Below are 16628 nucleotides of genomic sequence, written 5' to 3'. Positions count from 1 at the left end.
AGCCGAGTGTGTGAGTACGTTGGGAAATCAATGAATGAAGTCTAGTGGAATGGGCCTCCGTATAAAAAGCAGCGATTGATATCCATCATTTGATCGTTTCAATTGGACCGGACTCGGAAGTTTTTGGTAGTATCCATTTAGTCTTTGGAAACAATTTTGACAGTAATTTTGGCTATAGCATGGGAAAGGGAAGGGATCTAGCGCTTTATTTCTACGTAGCCATCCACAGACTACGATAACCACCATATGTCCTGTGGCAGAAAAGGAAACCGGTCGGCAAAGCAACAACAGACTAAACGGCTGCAGCCTGACCTAGATCACTATTTTTAGATTAAGCAATAGAAGTCTGGCGTCGATATGAGACCATGGTCTGGCTTCGTGGAAATGATACATTTGGAGAGAGTTGTTCCGCAGGACGTCGCAGGGAAAAAAAACGCTGCTTCTTGCTGGCTTCTTTACCCTCTATATTTCTCTCACTTTCCTATATTTCCTTTCTTCTGGCAATGGAAAAACTTTTCTCACCATTGCAACGATGGGGGGAGAGACGGTAGGACGTGTCCATGGACGTCTAATATTAGACGCGCAGTATCTTTCATTTAGAATTCGGTTCGCGAACGACCACCCCACACACCGTGTTGCAGTGTGAGTAGAAAGAAACTGAGGGCATTATTGTTTGTGGAAACCGATCACGTTCCTTCCATTTTTTCGCTCCCGCTAAGGTATCGCGTGGTGGTTCGCACATGATGAAACTTTTGTGCTTGAGCGAGTATCCGCTAGAGGGCGCTTGAGAGAAGCGGTGCAGCAAAACAGAACACCCGATGCCATCGGAGCACTTGGGTTGCCATGCTTCCAGTAGCATTGCATGCTGGAGGGTGTCCGCATTTATTAGCACTGGAATGGGGTTTTGTATCGTCGCAGGTGTATTTTCAATGCACCCCCTCCGCAATCGGTGTTAGCTCCATAAACATCAGCCGAATGCCGGGCTACGGGGTTTTTGTGTAGTATGCTAATGGACACCGAAAAACCTGGATGGCATGCATCCATCCTTCCCCATTTTTTGGCTAATGTATAAAATCGATGCACCACTCACGTACTGACATTATGGTGACACTGTCTTCCTTTTAGGACGCTTCTAATAGGCGTTAGGTAGTGTCGTTAAGATGCCCAAGTCGTCTTAGTTTCCAGTATGATATCACAACCCGATCAGTGTCGGGGACGCTACTGTCACCTAGTACACCGAATAAGTAATTATTAAAAGAGCGAGTGGATGGCAAACTTTTGACACTCTGACACAACTACCAAGTGGCTACTGGTGCGGGTGTTGAAAGATACGCAATGAATAATGACACCTCAAGCACACGCTGAACTACCCTGGTCCGTTCCGGAAGCGTTTACTTTCTTCCGTTTTTAAATGCCAAACGGAAGCAACACAAGTTTCACCCCGAGGGGCAGTAAAGTTCGCTGCGGTATGTGGATAGGAAATGAACTCTTGCAAGTATTTTCGACCAGTCGTTGGCACGAGACGAAGGTCCCATCTTTACTGGTGCGAAGTGAACTTTCGCGAATGTGCGGCAGTATTACCATTAACTCGCAACTCGGAAGCAAGCGAACCAGAGCGAACCAACGGGTTTTTCAGATAGTTTTTCCGTTAGGGCAGGTACGGTCGGGATATGAAAAGTTTTCACGAAGTAATTAATGATGCTTCGTGAAGATTCGTACGCTAACAGTGTGCAGAAAGTGGTTTTGCGTGTGGATAGAAAAAGAAGAGCGTCCCATCGCATTAGCAGCAGTTTGACGTTATTGACAGTTATTAATTGTCATTCGGTGGATCGTTTAAGTGTGTTTGTGGATGAAAGAAATTATGGCCGTCAAAGAGTGTAAGAATCGCTTTTTTTTGCGGTAGAAACAAAACAAAGACCTTAAAGACGTTCTGCACGTGAATACTTAAGGTTAGTCTACTTGAACTATTTTCTTCGCGCGTTTCTCCACTCGTTTTCATCACGGCAAGTTGTATACTTAGGGGTTATACGAGTTGAAACTGACATGTCTGCCCGTTGTGCTGTCAATTATGGTTGCACATAGTTTTGACAACTAGTGGCGGTTGTGTGTTGGTTTGCTGTTTGTATGGCTTTTAGAGCGATTACTGTGACCGTGCTACGGAATGGGAGACATTACATATTTATAGACGAATCAAGAACATGATGTTTGTCTAAACGAACCATGTTGTGCTGGAAGTGAACCTTGTAATTTGTGGAATGGAAAGGCTAACTATTCGCACGTAAAGGTGTAGGCTCTGTAAACCTGTTTCAATGTTGAAACATTTAGAGTAGATGTTCTCCCCATGCCCAATCATGCTCAGGAAGTTTACATTCCCAAATGGGTTCGTTTATGTTAAGATGTTTCATCTTCTGAGGAACTAAACTTTTTCGTTAGTGAGCTGTGATGGTAGAATAAATCAATCGCAGGATTTCTCTAGAAGCATTATTCCCTTCCAAACCATTTTTCATTAAAGGTATTTTGCGAAGATAATTCCCTTCCAACCCAATCACAGCGTACGGGTGCGTCCCGCATGTCGCACCATCATCATCATCAAAATCGATGAAATGATTGCCAAAAAAGGAAAAATGGATAAAAAATAAAAAATCCCAATCGATCGACTACAAATGGAAAAGACGGGAATATTAAAACCGCCAACCATAAAGCCCTCCTTTATGCATTTCGAATTATCCTTTGCCGCCTTTTCGCCATCGCGCCTGATCAAAGTTGAATCTTTGCTGCTAACGACTTCGTGAGCTGGGGACACAGTGGGTAACAGTCTATTCACCAGGTTATTGGTCGAAGGTGAGCCGTAAAATCAATTCTTGGAGGTAGCAAAAAAAATCGAAGAAAAGCTTTCTTATAAAACTGCTACCTAAATGGAGGACAAAAAAGAGCCTTACAAATGTGGTAAGATTTGCAAGGTTTATCATGTTGCAAAGCAGACAGGTATAGTCGCCATCAAGGTACGGTTGATAAAGCTATTACCATACTAAAGGCGGACAGAATGCAAAGCTTAGCATTATTTGGAATGCTGTTGGTTGTTGCTCTGGTGAAGAAGAAAGTACAATTTTTCGGTTTTTTTTTGCTTCAAACATAAATGAAGTGAAAGTAAAATTCTATCCATACGAGTTCTGCTTAATCCCAAGACATTTAAGTTCGGCTTCATATTACCATGCAGGAGCAAAATCTCCAAAAGCAAAGCTTCAAAGCGAGTGGGTAGCTGTAAAGTCGTTAAACTTGATGAAAGCTCAATGATGTGGGCGATTAGATTCGCTACCATACATGGAACCACACGGCGATCGCCCGAATGGTTGTCGACCGTCTGATAGTCTGCGCGGGCTAACAAATTCATGGAAAACGTGTAGTTGACATTTAAACGCTGCCCAAGAATTCCCGAACGTGGGAGCCACCACGTCGAAGGCCGAGATCCCGAAAAGTTTACCCACCACACCGAACGAGACCGGCAAATATCAAACAAAAGTATCAACAGAAGCGCAAATAATAACAAAACCTTGGGGGAGAATGCTATTTTTTTGCGTCTTCGCTCGAAGTCGTCCACCGTGACAGTGTTCTACCTGTGCGATGTCGAAAGGAAGGAATGACCTTTTTTTTCTCGAAAACACCCACAGCAACAAGTTTGCCTGCCAATTCATTTTCCATATAAGGCCCCGAAGGTGATTTTTTCCTTATGGCGCTGAACCAAAAGGTTTTTTTTATTGCGCTGTTGTGGGTTGTTGATTCTAAGTTGCTATCTGGAAGGTAGATCTGGAGGTTAGACGATGCCAACATTAAAAAACAGCTTCCTAAAATAATCAACCGTATGCTTAACATTGCAGATTTATGTACTCGTTTTTTCCTGTCTTTATCTACCCAGTTAGGGAACACGACAATTTCTAACCAAATAGCATCCTTCTTGGAAATTGGAAGTCCAGTTGATTATCACCAGGCGGTGGTAAGCAACTAGGGACACAAGCATTATCATTTCGTTCGCAGCATGAATCTTTAATCGACTGTGAAGAAATAACTAGCTCAAACATTAACATTAACACCTGCAGCTGGGGCCAGTAGTTAGACACGTACCGATACGGGGTAGCATTATGATTCCTCCGGTGAAATCACCAACCAACAAGAAACAGCTAGACAGCACACAACCACCGATAGACGCATTTCCGTTGCCGAATGGAATAAATTGGTACACTTGGATGGACAACATCTTGGACATAGTCGGTATGGAATGGTAACCTTTTCTTTTCCCGGATCAAGCGGAAAAGGGAACCGTTCTGCTGCTCGTAAACAACATAACTAACGCCAGTGGCAGTTAACAGGTTCTCGCTATAAGTGTAATAACGCATCGTTTCTTTGTGGACGTTTCGGAAACCTCGGTCCAGGTGGTCGTATCCGAGAAAACGACCACTACCACCTGCACCATCACCGTTTTTGCCAGGGAAGGGAAGAAAATATGGAAGATAGAGCGAAATGGGTAAAACTTTAGCTACCACCGGGAGTGTTTCTTATCCAATTCCAGTGGCTATATTTTTTCCCCCCCCAAACCTCAGCATTCTTAGTTCTCTGATTCACGGCTATCTTTCTGCTACTACCTTTCAGACTCGCTGCTTCGCAGCTGAATGCTTTCGGAATCGAGCACTTTGGTTTGCACTTGACGTAGAAATGATGGTGGAATAATGGCAAGACCGCTCTGTTTGATGTTAGAAATGATGCCACAGCAACGGTGCTGGGGAAGTAATATCATGGCCCGAAGTGTCAGGAACAGTTTAGTGAAGTGCTTTTTATTGTTTCAAGTCGTGCATTGTATTCATTTGCCGGGTATATTATTACTGTAACAATCGTTGCACTCCGTTGCAAATGAAACTCAGCTGCAATTGCTTGTTGACAGGATGGCCTTTGTGCAACCGTATATCAGTCGTGTGAAACTGTTATACAATGCAAGTTTGTCGCGCAAACTTATGTTATTAATGTCTAATAGTCGTGTTACTTTTATACTATTTACTATACTATACTCAACCTTGGCATACACACGAGTATAACAGTATAAAGTAAAACTGTTATACACCGTATATTGTGGCTTTGGCTTATGTCATTCGCTTTTTTTTTATACGTGCCGTAATACGATACCACTTAAATTCTGAAATCGTGCCCACCCCAACCACGTCCAGATTGGTGAAATAATCTTCCAAAAGCAAGAAAACTTGCCTTGTCAGCAAAAGGCAGCAAAAGGTTTTCCGATTGGCAGGGGTTTTTCCCCGTAAATCGGTACCCAAAAACCATAAACATGGAATAATTACCATCAACTTTCCACTCCACTCCGCACGTGAAGCGTCGGCCGGAATCATATAATTTCGATTTTGGGGAATTACGGGGCTGGAAATGATAAATTATACCTCGCGATTGCGTATAATGCTATACACGCTGTGCCACGACGCACATGATTGACTCGATGCTCTTCTCCACGGTCACGATGCGAAAGAGTCCGGGTGATGGAGGCTTAAGTTTCGCGACCGTGTACATTTCCACCGGCTAAGAATCACACATGAACCATTCGGGTGGGCAGGGAAAACAAGTTGGACAAGAAAAGAAGTCCATCCTAAGCCTGTCTAATGGAAAAGGCATTTCGTTCGGTAACGGTATCAATCGTTTACCTTCCCTTTTTTTTGCTGTTATTATTATTATTTGCTCCTCTTTACTCCCGTCACTTATTGTGGAGGTAATGGTAAGGACATACACGCACTCACCATCAAGCATTGGAAGTGATACTAAGGAAGCGACACCATTTTGCACCCCCCCCCCCCCCTCGCGTATGACTCATTTGAAAAGCAATTTCATTTTCCAATAATACCGGATGAAACGTGATATCTTTGCGAGAAAAGCACTCGATTTATGATATTTTGCACCACGCGAAGCGAAACGCAAACGCAATAACGATGGTTCGGTTCCCCCGAACTGTCGTCACCGTTTGTCGACCTTAGTGTTCTCCGGGGTTTGGGTGTGTGTGAGTGTGCGGTGTAGTTTCTGTCGATACAGCAAAGTTGAAGGCGTAGTCTCGCATGACAGACGGACTGACAGACAGGATGGTACGGAATAAAAGGAAGCATGCGAAAAGCAGGAGCGGAAAAAAAAGAAACTTGATAGAGTTATTAGAAGAGGAACTGACACGCTCACACTATCGACGCGTTCGACGCGTTATAGTTGTAGCAGCAGCAGCAAGTTTGCCGTTAGAGGGCGTGCACGTTATACATCAACTGCAGTGCAACTCAAACAAAAGACGACCGGACGGATAGAAAGCTAATGGATCGAAATGGAAATTAAGTACGCCGTCGAAGAAAACTTCGTTTGTTTTGCGAGAGAGTTCCACAGTGCGCCCAGAGCCGGACGAAATGTTGGGCAAAAGAATATCGAGCAGGACTCGTGCCCTTGGCCGCTCATCCGGAGATGTGGCCGTACGTGGAGAATGGTTTGTGTTCCTATTAGTGTAACAAGATCCGATCGGGAAATGGGATCGGAAAGGGCGCGTAATGTTGCGCGTAAATCAGGCACGTGTCGTTACCCGATGGTAGGTGCTGGAGCAATGGGCAGAATACGCAGGTGGACTCCATATGACAAGGCATGCACACATATGGTCTAACGTTTGGAACGGGTGGAGATTTTTGCTACAAATGCAAATTGGATTCGATCGAAGCTTTCGGTGTTGACATTGTGAGTGGAATATCATTAGACGGACGGTACGGTCGTATACTACGGTTCTGATCTCCTGTGAGATGTAGCTTCTTGGAATTCACATCCATTAGGCCCAGGACGTTAGAAATATTTCGTCCCGAAAATGAACGTACTTGGTAAGGCAACACAGAAAAGCTTGTTGTGTTTGTTGGCGAATAAAATCTTCATTTCAAGATGCTTTCTCCAACTGGTTAAACTGCATCCAGGTTTTGGTCGACTTTAGCCAACCAATCCCTTTTGCTCCGGTGTTGCCTTAAACCAATCCTAACCTGCTGTTCCCACAACTGCCCCAAACCCGGGCTAATCCAGTTTCATCCAATCCCAAACCTGGCAACGGTAAAGCGAACGATGAGTACTCACGAAACGGATTCGTATACTTCAACTAATGAGTCTAAGAGTCTTCAACTTTAGCACCAGTACCGTACAGTGTCTGTCCCACTCTCGTACGATTGGTCCTGAAGATTCTCCCTGGAAAGAAGGAGGGAAGGAAGGTGCTTGCCCCTCTCCGCTGGATGATCTGATTTAAATGAAGGCTGGCATCGTTCATCGGCCCACGCAAAGGCCAGCTTGGAGCTCCACTCCAAGTGTTTGTTTGGTCGCTTTTCGACCAAAAAAAAAGGAAACCTTTCCACAACGCTTTCTTGCTTCATTTTCCGATGCACGCGATGTGGTTAAGCTAATTGTACGTGATGAGTACTAATGGATTTGTAAAACACGAGCTTATCAACGGTGAAGAAAAAAAATAACGAAAAAAAGGCAAAAAAGGAGCAAGCTTATGGTGCAAGGTTGCGATAAGGATCATCGAAAATAAAAGTTGCCGTTATGGAGTAACTCTTCATTATTTTACAGAGAAAAAATTATATTTTTTCTGTGAAGTACCTATCATAAAGAAGGTTTTTTGAACCATAAAAACAAAATAATAATAATAATTGAATGAGGAAGATATGGATCTTGAATGGTTTGTTTTACAAAATATAAATGGATTCTTATTACATTGTAATGTCGATTATTCGGGTACTATTTAACCGGGTGTCGGATTATCCTTGCAACTGGGAGATAACAATTTGTGAAGAAAGGGAAATAATTCGTATTTATCCACTTTATCAACCAGGGCTGAGTCCCGATGAGCACGGATAATCGTTGTTCGACCTTTTTTGTTTATATTTTACGCTATAACTGTTTCACTCGAACATATCGAACACGTCGAACTTTTGTCTCCGTTGTCTGGAGTTTTGTGTTCGACGTGGGGAAATAAGTCCGATCCATTACCCTATTCTATTTCTGTACCCTTTCTATCAGTGTTAACTGTCAAATGACTAAACAAGTTGCTTGTCGAACAAACACGTTGTGGTTGTGTTGTTTGCCGAACATTGTTAAAACATAAGAATGAATAAGTTGTATAATTAAATTATTTTTTTCATCTTTTTTCCAAGATATTTTTTCATTACAAATCACTTAACGAGGAAAAATCTCTATATGCTGATATCAACAATCGACGTGACATTTGAGCTGTCATGTCTTGCGGACATGAAGTAACTCAGACTCGAAAGAGCGAGTTCGTTTGCATGGAGCAACACAGTAATGCACAAAACATAAAACCTTCAACATTAGCAAACCACCAACATGTGACAGGTATGTTAGAAGAACCGTTTCTCGAACGTTATTCGGCTTAGTGGTAAACATTTCTAAAAACTCGAAAAAGCTTTTATTGCTCATTAATTGCTGCCGTGTGCTATTTTTACTTAAATGTTTAAACGGACAATATACACCACCACCACTATCGAGGCTTTTAGTGATGGTGAATATTTCATACCCATCTCCAAGTACTACCACGGATACTGTCATGGGTAAGTGTCTTGAATTTTAAAAATAACTTCCACTGTGTGTGCGTATGCTTTTTTAAATAATGCTGGTGTACTATTTTTGGTAAGTGTGAAATATTTCGATCTCACTTCTCAAACTGTCGTCATGTGCATGCTGGCACGATTGTTGGTGTGAAAAAAAGAAATGGAAGCGCCAACGTACGTATTCTAGTGGGCCCTCGCGTGAATAATGGTCAAACAAAATATAAATATAGCCGTGAGAAAGCAGCTTTGCTAGGCGGATTGCATACATTGAGGAACTATTATGGGTCACAATAATCATTCACAACAAAACGCCTGCAGCTATGCTAAGTTAAGCGTTATTTGTCATATTTAGCCAAACCCACCCTTCGTCACTCGTTTAGGTATGGCTTTAAAATACAAAACTCTTGTGTTGCAAAAACTAATGCCACTTTAAAATGTTTTTACAGGCGTACGAATGAGATGGAATGTGTAAAAAAAAACAAACCCATCATATCTTCCTGGCCTTGCAAAGAGACAAACCTGGGAACACCATTTTCGGCATTAGAAATTCCGTCAACATCACTCAATGGAAGGTTCGGTTTTATTGTCATCGCATTGATCCTCCTCTATAATGTGTGCGTATTTTATTTTGCCATTTTTTTACGTAGTTGTTGTTGTTGCCCTGAACACCACACTCATTGATATGGAAATCCAATTCCATATGCTTCGATGCGCGTTCGTTACGTACGATTCTTTCATTTTCTGTATCCCCGTGTGCGTTTCCTCACCCGTACGTGTGTTGCTCAACACATAAAAAGGACATGCTCAAAAGCAAATCCTCCAGACACCGGCCGAGACGTCAACATGCTGGAGCGGGAACGGTGATGGTGGTCTTCCATTTATGATATTAAATTTTATTGTAAAGCCTCACCGACGTTTGGACAATGTTTTGCATGACGGGTATGCAACATGTGTGGTGTAGGGTAGAAACCCCGTCTAATCTAATATTACTTTTCTGTCCTCTTTGGAATTGATGCCCTTGGTCAGTGGATTGCAAAATGTTTGGGAAACTTTAGGAGCATTGTTTAATTGCTGAGGCTTCTGGAATAGTTGATCTTTTGATCGTTATTTCAGTTGTGATAATCAACACAAGCAGAATCTTCCTTTAAATTCTAAATTAAAATTCCCCAAGGTGTCAGTAAATTAGTCAGTACTCAGCGCTAGTAGCCCAGAATATATTGAGTATTGACGCCATACTTATTATATTGTCACAATTCATGATTAAAATGACTGTAAACATGTATTTTGTTAAAATCTAAACATAACCCACCATTTCTTCGAAAACTGCCCACTGTGCTCAACACCGAACCTAAGCCGCACGTTCGCTCATTTGTCCACCTCGCTCGGGGCTGTAAAATGGTCCAATTGCATTTGCGACACAACGTTTCGCAAATCGAAACCGAACTTCCGCTTGCCGCGTCTACGGTGCGGGCTTTTCACATTTACGCCGACGTTATGAAATGCGCCTGGATTACTGCACGTCCAGCAGTATACCAGCATCCCGTAACCCGGGGAAACTCAGGAAGGTTGAGTGGAATTTGAGAAATGTCAACAAACGGCACGAGTTCCCTTTTTTGTTGAGCCTGCTTTGTTGGTCTGATTTCCTTAGTTTAAGAACTACCTTCTGAGAAAATACGAAGGAGGATATCATCCCCAAGAAAACCAAGAATCGGTAGGATGGTTGTAGGATTTTGTTGTTAATTTTTTTTTCACTCTCTCTCCATTCCTATTTCTTTTCGTTACCTTCGTCTTATATGGACGTTTCCTTAGCATTTGGTAGTATTAGTTCCTCCAGCTTTCTGGTGGAAGGTGACCCTGCTAGTGGATGAAAGGTCCACACACCCGACCAGCGTGAAACCGCCTCGGATTGGTCATGCATGTGATGTATTTGATAGGTACGTGTGCTGATTTGCTAAAACCCCGAAAAAATTCTCAGCCCCAGCTTGGAATGACCAACAACATCCGATTTCCGGCTTTTTTGGGGGAGAATAAGCGATTGTGACCGGGGGGAGGGAGCAATGGAAAGTGGAAGTGGAGAGGATGTGATGACAAACATATTTTCACTTCGTTATTTTCCCTTCGGGGTGGCAGATTTGTTTTACTATTTTATTTGCCCGTGCGAGGTGTGATGTGCTCCAAACGGTTAGATTGGAGTAAAGCGCAACTAAAACAGCAACAATTCGAATAGGAAAAAACAACACACACACAACCACTTGTACGTGAAACCGTTTAACGTCGATGTAGAATGTTGATGCAAAAAGGAAAGGGAGGACGAAGCAAGGGATGTGGCGGGAAATGGGAAATGGGAAAGTGGAAAATGGAAAACTATCTACCAACCGTGTTCCATCGGCCACAAAATGGTGCGGTTGTGCGGTTGTGTGGAAATATAAACTGTTTTATTTACCGAAAACATCGCTTTTTTGGGGGGGGGGGGAAGCAGCAACAAAACAAAACAAAAGTTGCACAAAAGAAGAAAAATCCCTCCAAGTAAGGAACGTCCTGACAGTGCACATATTGACTGTGCTTCGTGCCAGCAGAATATCTTCCAATCTTCAATATTGTCCAGTTCGGTTGTAGACATGGGGAATTCTGACAGCAAGTTCGATGTTTTCCATTGCTTCTTTTTCGACTTTCCTTTACCGGGGGAACGATTTTTGGTTGGCGTTGTTGTGGTGCTAACAGCTTTTTTTTTGTTTGGTTGATGCTTTGGGAGCGTTATTCGAAAATGGAGATTCTACCATTTGCCATTTGGGAGTTAGAAGCCTCGACAGCATGTAAGCGCGCTAAAAAAAGCGGATTGCATATCTTGCAGGAAAAGACATCGAAATGATAAACAGACAACAATACTCTGCATATGAATGTGTGGTTTAGCAGGGTTTTGACTGTTATCAGGTTCCGGGTGAGGAACAACAACAGCAAAAAAAAAACAAAACGAGAGTAAAACATCGACTAAGCTACTTTCGGAAGTGAACCTACCCACCCAGCAGAAGTGGCTTTCCTGTGGCAGCCTTGGAATCTTCCACTTCGTTAACTATAATCCTTTCGCGTGTTCTAGAGGGCAGGGGCGGTGGAGTTATCTCCTGGAGCAAGCAGTGAAAGAAGAAACGCAGCGTAAAATCCACGGAATTTCCGACGATATGGTATATAACTCCCGAGGTAGAAGCTAGTCCTTCCAACCAACCCTCTATGCTTTGGAATGTGGTCGTAATGTGTGTATGTGTACCCACGCGCGCGCGTGTGTGTTGGGAGTTTTCACCAGTTCCGGGCATTGGGCAGGTTTTGAAAACCCTTTTTTTTTGACCTCGGAAAATGGCGGAAAAAGCGAATGGACAGGACTGGAGATGGCGAATGTCAACTCTTCAAGTTGCATGTTTTATTCAATCTTGCCTATCAGGAATTTCTGGATTACTCATCCGGCTGACGTGACACTAAAGCACGAGACCGAATGTTTTAGGTGTAGTAAGAGCCGTGAGCACACACACACACAAAACACGGCGATGGCGAGAGCATTGAGAGCATCCTAACAGGACACATTTTCTGCAAATGTTTCAGCAACGAGCTGTGGTAGGTAGGGAAGCATTCCACGCACTCTAAGCACCCCCTTTGGGTCTGTGAAACGAAATGCCACTCTTACAACCTGCCGGTACCATCCGAAACGGTGTTCGGTGCGTACCATAGCAGCTGCTAGGATTGCTGTGCCCAAAATTCCATCCTTTGCTGGGGGAAAGAGTGAGGCCAACAAAAAAAAAATACGATAAAACATTAGAAAACACCGGGCACGTGTTCGTGCAATTCATTGCATACATATAGGCGTTTCAAATTGTGCTTGGGTCAAAACGCCGTCCGAGCTGCAATGACCGTTACTGGTTTAATTACGTTTGAATATAAATTGATTACATTAATGAAAAAAAAATCTTAAAATAGCCATATTTTTAGTAAATATTGTTAAAGTAATAACTTTGAACAATATTATGCATTAAACAATATTTTATATATTTATGGAAAATTTTTTTTTTTATTTCTACTTAAATATAAATAGTTTGTTAAAACATTATCTTCATTGTTAAAACAATTTACAGTGCTTGCCCAACAACATAATCAAATATGAAATTAAAACATCGACCGATCGTGAAGTTTTCGACCACGTTTTCGACCAGTCTTCGACCACGTTTTAGATCAGTTTTTAGCAAATACTTAGCACTTAAGTTCTTTTGAAGTACGTATGTATGTGTGACCGCGTACTTCATGTCACCAAATTGAGTGGTCGCAAACGTTAATCTTGGTTTCTAATTGAAACAAAACATGGCGTAATTATACGAATACGGGTGTTTTATGGTTGTGCCCGAAGTAAGTGGCAGGCCTGCGCTGTTTCTTGCGAGATATGGTATGAAAAATAAAAATAAACATCATTTTTTTTAATGCGAAGCAGCTTGCTGAGAAACTTCTGACATTCCTTTCGCGTATAAGAAAAAAAAGGAAACACACACACATTTCGGAGGCATAAAAAATAATGTCTTAAGAATGAAGAAGAGAGAGTTTAAAGAAGAAAAAAAAACCTCTACCAAGGATAAATTGAAAATGGTCTAAAAGAAACCGAAGCAAGCTTCCCGAATGCTTATCCCTGGTCGTTTCCTGGTTTCGCTGGTGAGTGTAAATCTTGCAACACAAAAAAAAACGCTCAGCTTCAAAAAGGCACCGACAAACGGCTCAAGAGATGTTTGGAATGTCCCTTTCGGGCTTGGGTGGAAAGAGAGTATAAACAAAAAAGCACAAAAAAGAAGATGTTCGCGCTTTCAAGTTTTGTGCCGCATCTTCGAACGAGCAAGAAAAAAAAAAATCCTCCGGAAAAGATATCCATTCGTCCATTTCCCATTCAACAAGTTTTCATCTTCACTGGCTTTGAAGCACTCGAGCTACAAACTCGCACACAAGAAAAGCAGCAAAAAAAAAAATCTCTCCCATCCCTCACACACAAACATTTTCTCCTTCGCGAAAAGAAAATCGAGCCACTTTTCGGACCCGGTTGCTTGAAGATGGATTTACGGCCGTCAAACCGAATAATGTGCTCGGGCCCTTAAAAGGAAGCAAAACCGTGGCCCTAGTGCTGGTGGTAGTCGTAGTATCGGTCTGTGATGAAACCCATAAAAAAGCGTCCATTTCTTCTCACAAATGAATGAACGAATGGTTATCACTAGGAAGAGGACAACACAAAAAAAATTCTTCATCATAAAAAAGAGCTGCTTCCATGCCGTGAAGGAGGGCGCTAGCTTTACATTGGTCAACGAAAACATGCAAAAAAAAAAGAGTAAAAGTGTGAAGATGCTGAAGCAAAAGCCCGATGGATATAAACACAACTCAAATAACTAATAAAGAAGGCCGGCAAGTTTGTTTTCTTGCCATCGGTCCCCTTACGGTGCTCTCCTCTGCTTCGGATTTATTCGTCATTCGTCCACGCGGGACGTATAAAATCCAAAGATATTGCATTTTCACAGCATGTCCACGACGTGTCACATCGGCGTAGAAGCGCCATTGGAAAGTCGGGCTGCTCGTATCTGAAATGTCTACATCATAATAAAGAGTAAAGAAACCTTTCTGGGCCGAGCTGACGCTAGAGTGAAGAAGGAAGTGTAGTGACAGATTTATGCCTTTGTACAAGGAGAAGCAACTTTCGGCCGAGAGTAGTTACAAATTGGTATAAGGATGTGTACAGTTGATGCAATAATGTAGTTGTATATATTTTGTTTAATAGTTTAAAATGTTTGTAAAACATTTAAAATACATTCTATTGTTTTAAGAATATAAATCTTCTGCCAAAAGTCAACACAACATGATGGTGATTAATATGCTGCCATTTGTACGATGTAATGTAAGGATTTCGGTGGACTCCCTTATCTTTCGCCTTGGCTTACACCGGTCGGGAAAAATGTAAACTAGTGCGGTGAAAAATTCTCCCAACTCACAACATCCCAACTAATCCCCCCGGGTATCAATCTTCACCGTCTGGTTTAACGGTTTTTTTGGGGGCTGATTATTTCATTTCCCACCCGTAATCGTACCCGGCACAGGAATGAGCTCCGAGCGTTGTACATGGCGACCCGAAAACGAACCAAGCCGATGGAATTCTTCGACACCGAAAATATGTTTTCACTTCCCCGTTTACGTGCCCGTCGGAAGGTGGCCGGTACAGGCGCACACCGGTATGATGCTCATTCCGATTTCCGAAAAAGATGGGCGAGATTTAGCGCCACATTGGATGGTGGTTTTAATGGCGAACGGTGTAATGCTATGTTGGAATACGGTGAAAATTTTCACTCACCGTGGTTACAAATTCCACCTAGTTTGTTACCGGAAGGTATAAAAGTGGCTATCAATAAGGTGGATGAAATAGCTCATCCTCACAAAAAAGATAATACATTTTGTCGTACGGATTGCATACTTTCAGGCACATAATTTGATATTATAACGGTTTTAGTAACTTCAATTAGAAATAACGTCTCAATATGCGTTCGATATAGTATAACTTTAGGCGCCAACGCGCTCTTATTCGTGTTCAACACTGTCAAGCAAACAAAATTTGCACATTGTTACGTTTAAAAAATCGTTTAATTTGATTTATTTCCCACCCTTTCAAAACAGCTAAACGACACATCAAAAACGTGACGTACTTTGTAGAACCAGTTTCTCTTCAGCTTTGGCAAGAAGAAATGTGCCACGTCGGCGGAGCAAAGAAAAGCGATAAAATTAAACGTATCGAACGTGTTGACAATGGTTCAATCCACAATTCTCAAACTGGGCAATCGTTATTGCTCTTTATTTCGTTCGTTCTGAGCAATGGAAGCGAATGAAATGATGCCACCTTACAAAATACAAACGAAAACACAGAATTGCTCTTGGCTCTTGGCGTTAGTTTTCCTTTAAAATAAAAGCACCATTTCAAATCAATTGAAATCATGTTCAGCTACATACACACTCACACACACACATCTACCATTAACCTCGTACCGAAGATGGAGGTTAATGATTTGTAATGTTTTACCGCAGGTCATGTTAAATTGAAATGTAAATTGAAAACACATTAGCTTTAAGTGCTTCTACTTTTCTCTGTCACCTTTTGTTTCCTGTTTGTTGGTGTGTGTGAGTACTTTTTTCTTACTCTCTTTAATTTGTGCTTTCATCCTTCGCTGAACTAAAATGCCAAATGAGATGGCAATAAAATACGCTTAACTCTTGCCATTCCCATTCCATCTGTGTCTGTAGCGATAAATGGGACGGTACGTGTGAGCAAAAATAAAGAAAAAATCGGTAAAAAATAAAACACTTTATTTAAGTGCATTGTACTGACCTCGATTCTATTAAGCTTGGTGGCACTGTGTGTCGGAACTGGTACCACTTTTCTTCGCTTTAACAATCGTACCAAAATGTTGTCAATAAATTTTGAAACGTTTCGTTTTTTTTTGGCTTTGTTTTTACGCTCATTACTAGTGCGCTACCCTCGGCCGGGAAACGGAAGCCGAAGCGTGGAAATGATTTGCAATAATTATTACCAACTGATCGTTGACCGTGTTTTACGTTTCTTTTTTTTTTGTTTAGCAAATGGGTACACGTATACTATAACGAGCGCAACCGAATCCGAATTGTGAACATGTACGAAGAAACTGCAACAAAAAAAAAACCGCCTCATCGGTTCGCCTAAATCTGGGTGCGCCCAGCATTTTCCCGTATTGCAGTAAAATGCTTTGCTCACAAATGCGGGCACCACAGAAGCAACCAGAACAGCTCAAGAAGGACCGGAAGGACGATAAATTTAACAGCCGAATGAAGTTTTGCAATTGTTCGCAACTTGGTTTATTACTGTTATTATTACTTCTGGTTTCTGGTACGGGTACGGCCGTGCGGACGCGAATGCGTTTTCCGCTGGCTGGCGTTCTGTCGGCTGCTCGAAGCTGTCGGTACCAATTAACGGTTGGAAGT

At 42.1% G+C, this 16628-nt stretch overlaps 1 protein-coding gene and 1 long non-coding RNA gene across 5 annotated transcripts in view; one reads left to right on the top strand and one right to left on the bottom strand.

The window, feature by feature from the left end:
* Positions 1-16628, bottom strand: part of LOC125769816 (uncharacterized) — a 57432-nt gene that overhangs the window by 17069 nt on the left and 23735 nt on the right. The window lies entirely within an intron of this gene.
* On the top strand, positions 8291-15053 carry LOC125769831 (uncharacterized). The gene is made up of 2 exons (XR_007419109.1): positions 8291-9190; positions 9266-15053. It is a non-coding gene; the product is annotated as an uncharacterized LOC125769831 (long non-coding RNA).

This window comes from Anopheles funestus, chromosome 3RL (genome assembly GCF_943734845.2).
Source record: "Anopheles funestus chromosome 3RL, idAnoFuneDA-416_04, whole genome shotgun sequence".
In the NCBI taxonomy this organism is placed as follows: Eukaryota; Metazoa; Arthropoda; class Insecta; order Diptera; family Culicidae; genus Anopheles; species Anopheles funestus.
The sequence above is the reverse complement of the archived record's forward strand: the minus strand, read 5'-3'. Positions and strand labels throughout refer to the sequence as shown.